Raw genomic sequence first — 5,210 nt, 5'->3', positions numbered from 1 at the left:
TTTAAAATAGATATATAATCTTACGAAGAGTTAATGTAGATATAGTATATGAATGATAAAATGATAAAATATGTCCACTGTTTTACGATGAGGACCTAAGTTCCAGTTGCAAATCCAATTGTGTGTAAATTTAACTGTAGTTATGTGATTCCTAATAGAGATTTCGTTGCTACAAATTTTAGGAAATGTTTTAGATTTTTTTAATCGAATTGCATACTAATTTAGAGTAAAGGGGCTCTTAACTATGGAACCGTAAGTACTCAAATATAAATCTAATTAGAAGCATGACGTATAAAAAGCTTTAAAATATATGGGTGCATAATTTTGATAGTGGCGTTTTTTAAAAACTTTATAATGTTCTTTAAGATTTTCCCACAATGTATTCAATATAATAATAATAATAACGTTTCATTTTATTGTTTTGTAACTGACAGTTAACATTATGAGTTTTTAACAAAAAAAATAATAATAATAAATAAATAGTACATGACATAGTTTTATTTTGTCGTAAAACTCGAGGATAAAATATTAAAACAACTTCGCCTACGGCTCACATTATAATATTTGAATTGAACAACTTATTTTTCTAATCTTCTTATTGGTACTAAGTTGGACACATTTTACCGCCTAGTCAAACGTTTTATTATTGCAATTTAGTACAATATCATTATACGAGTAGGTATGGTCATTGTGGGTATAGTAGGCATGTTATGAGCAATGTTTTTTTCGTTAATGTGAAAAATAAATTCATTTTCAGACATAAAAAAATGTGATCCATGAAGGTTTATTATAGCATACGTACCTAGTACCTATCATAATATGTATATACATAATATAAAGTTATCTATATTATGTTTTAAGATAAAAATATGTGAAATTCGGTTCTGATAAATGTAAGATAATATTATACTTTTAACTAAGGTCCAATACTTATAATATATTAATATATTATATAATTTGATACGCCGCATTATAAAAACTTAGCCAATTATGTTGTTTTATAAAATTTGTATCATTGAAAAATAGTATTATATATGTGTAATAAAAAAATGAAACTAACTCGTAGTGTTTATACAATATTATTATGTTTCTTACATTGCTGCAAGTGGGCATATAAAACAATTAATATTATAGACTACGTATGTTACAATATGTGTTTACATTTTAATCAGATACATTGTAACAAATTGTTTTTTGTTTTCTTTTTATATACAATCAGTTTAAATGATAAATAATATTATGAATAGCTATTGATAAAGGCATAAAACAAGTCTTGCATAAGAAATTTGAAAAGTATCAACATGTGACTTTTCTGGGTATTTAATATTTATGACTATTATTGATATTTTATAAACAATTGTATAAAATGACACGGGGCTTGCATAATACGTAATTATTACACTTGTCCTAGATATTTAAATTATATTTACTTCTAACGTAGAAATCTTATTATCGAGATATCGATGTGTCTTTGATTGAATTAATAACATTTTTGAAACATAAAACATACTGCACATATTAAATTGATTAAATAATTAAAAATCTATAACAAACACTGTAAAAAAATAAAAAAATGTCTACATTATTTTATATTAGGTTTTGGTTTTTACTTAACTTGAATTGCTTCAGAAAATTAGAAAATGCATTATATCACATATTAATTTGTGTACCCGCTATCTGTATTAGTTATCTGTTTTCAGTGTTTGTCATACTCCACGAATGCTTAACATGTATCTACCATAGATTTTTAATATGATTTTAATCGATGGTCTGAAATCCTCCCAAAACAAATAATAATACCTGCACTACACTTGTATAATATCATATTATTATATTCATTACATTTTATTAATATTGTAACGGATAATATTAAAATTGTAACTGCGTATTACGTCTGTTTTCGTCATATTAACTGCTGAATGTACCCATAAGTAAACATATGTAAATTACATAAATTGTATTAACTTGATGAATATTTATTTGTATGCATATTTTACGCAAAACCAGTATTTGACAAAATGCATTTTATTTTTATTCATATAATTCAAAACCAAAAAAATTTAAGCACTTTAAATGTATATAACAAAATATTCTATACAGAATAACATTTTCAAATTATTTTGAAAGCTATTTATAGATATTTTAAACTCTTTTATTCAATTTCAGTTTTTGATTGATTCCTCATAAAATTTTATTATAGCGATTTAGCAATAAAAAAAATGTACATAGGCTTGATTTGTATTTTATAAGGATTAAAAGTTCATAGTCTTTTGGATTGAAAATTTAATACAAGATATTTCATAAATATTTCAATAACCATTTCAATCTAACGATTCTAATTATTTTGTTATAATTTAAAAACATTTTTGACGGCCATTATTACAAATTAAAACGTATATTATTATATTTTATACATTTTCGAATGAGACGTTTTCAGCAAAAATTAATTCAATATACCATCTTACTAAAATAAATTACAAAATAAGAATAAAAAAAATATATTACAAAATAAAGGCAGTAGAAAACGTGTAATCAACATATAAATATCTTTTACAAACTAATCAGTTTTGTAAATGATACCAAATACTACGTTAAAATATTTATTTTATTAACTCTCATAAATAATTTTAATTATAACACACTTTAAAATTATTACAACAAAACAATTATTAACAGTAATATATGTTTTCAAAGTGTAATAAATTATTAAGTTATGCTTATCAGTAAGTATTGTAAAAGCTACTGTTCTTGTATTTGTGTTTACTTTTTATCGTCTAACTAATCATTTTTGATAGCTATAGTAAAACAATATTTTTTCAGTGTGACAGACCGTCTTTGTTTAGAATCATTTTTTATACAAAAACGTTTTGTTTAATTATTTAAATTCAAATTTAACATATTATATAGGTATTACAATAACTTACATCTCAATGACGAGGTACAATTGATACCTACTTTCCTTGTTTTTTTCTTTTAATGATACATTTTTTTTAAGTAATTTTTACTTATATATTTGAAGATTATATTTTAAACTCTTTAGATATTTTATAAAATTTAAATAAAGTATAAATCATATTATCAACTTTTAAAATTACTAGTATAAATGTTAAATTACCTATGTCAATACAAAAAAAAAAAAAATTGACTGCTTAACAATTAGCAGGAAAAAGCGATTCTCATTAAAAAAATTAAATTGGTAATGCCACCGGATACTCCTTGAATATTATAAAAATATAATTATATATTTTTATAATAAGTTTTAAAAATTATCTTAATATGATAAGTATGATATAATCTAAATACCTATTAAATATTTAAATGTTATACTTAATTTAATACTATAATGATATAAATATCCTTATGATATATGTATACAGACATACCATATACAGTTTATTAACTCAGAGACTATATTTATTCGTTTAAATATAGATTTAGATGTAGGTATCAGCATTTTCAAAATAATCATGGTTTTGTTCTGTTTATCAATTTACTGTAAAAATATGGTAGTCTTCACATTATAAAATGAAAATACTATGACAAGAATATACTATGTTACAAGACTGCAAGTAAAAATATATAAGAAAAGCAAAGTGGTATAAAGGAAAATGAATATTTTGAAAAATCGGAGTTATAAATTTATTATTTAAAGCAAAACTAGGGTATTTTATATCATATTATAAAAAATGTAATAGGCACTTATTTTTAATGAAAGAAATTCAATATTTTAATATTAAAACTCAGACATTATTTTTATCTTTATCCGAGTCACAGTGCATTGGGAATAATATTATGTTTATGTGTATGTGCAGCACATTTTTCATACTTGGACATTATCCAAGCAGGATAAAGAGTAAAAAATAAATATGATTTTATTGCAGATTACGTGGTCAATAACCAGACTTCATTATATGAATTGTGTTGTTGGGCTTTTACTTGACATGCTTTCCTACGCGGGCGGGCGTGGGTATTAAAATACTATAACATATAATGTTATATTATTATTATAAGATATTTCGTCAAAAACTAAGTGCATGTTTTAAAGTTTAGTCGACGTACCTACACATAACATTTTGTCCTTCTAATCTGCATTATCGCATAAAAGTCGAATTAACATTCATGTTTAGTGTATGTTGTTTACCGCTATCAGGTTATACATATTATAATAAAGATATACGATATACCTACAATGTATAATACTAGGCCATACATAATAATATATCAGTCTGTAGTCTGTACTCTGTTTTGAGTCGTGTGAGCAGATATAGATTAACGTTCATTTTTAAGATTACATATTTTTAATATTCAGAGTGAACTGTTCTTAAATTTGAAAACAAATCTAAATTTAACATTATTTTAACACTAGATTTTACTATACTTCAAATAAAGTAAAAAAAAAACATTTATGTAGCACACATTTTAAAATGAGACTAATTAGAGCCTTTAAGTTTGTTGTATATAATTTTAACCATTTAATACATCGTGTTTGCGTACAATATTAATACATAATAATCGAAAATTATCAATTGTAAAATAGATATTATTCTTGTTATATTAAAAATATTATCTGGAGACATACAACACATTCGAGTTCAATCTTGACATCTATATTTTCGGAATGTTGTCAAAAGGGCATAAGACTGCAATAGCGTAAATATTTTCAATGTGGTTTTAATATATGCATAAAAGTTTTCAATAAATAAAGCATTTTATGTCATGGTTATTTTTAAAGATTAATGGGTTTAGTTTAGAATAACTTAAATTACACAAATGTTTAAAAGTTATAAGTTACAATATAAACTCTCTATTATTTTACATTATTCAATGACTATTAACTCCCATAATATGTCAATTTAATGACTTAATTTAATTTATTTTGTTTATGACTTATAATTTCTTATTTATAAAAATGTATTTATACACCATGAATGACTTATTACATTATATTATCTTGATTTGACTCTAATAGATCCAATATCTAAAATTAAACAATTTCTTAAACTGATTTAATCTATTTTATGAATACAAAATAATTTATTTTTTTCCAAGAGATTTAACTAAATTTAATACCAAACGTAGGTATCTAATAAGTAATAGAATTAAATGTTTAATTAAAATTGTTTTACCAAAAAAAATAAAAAGTATTATAATCTAAAATATTCACTTAATAGTTAATGCTCCTAGATTTTTTTAATCTAAGTATAAAAACG

This window comes from Aphis gossypii, chromosome 1 (genome assembly GCF_020184175.1).
Source record: "Aphis gossypii isolate Hap1 chromosome 1, ASM2018417v2, whole genome shotgun sequence".
NCBI classification, from domain to species: Eukaryota; Metazoa; Arthropoda; class Insecta; order Hemiptera; family Aphididae; genus Aphis; species Aphis gossypii.
The sequence above is the reverse complement of the archived record's forward strand: the minus strand, read 5'-3'. Positions refer to the sequence as shown.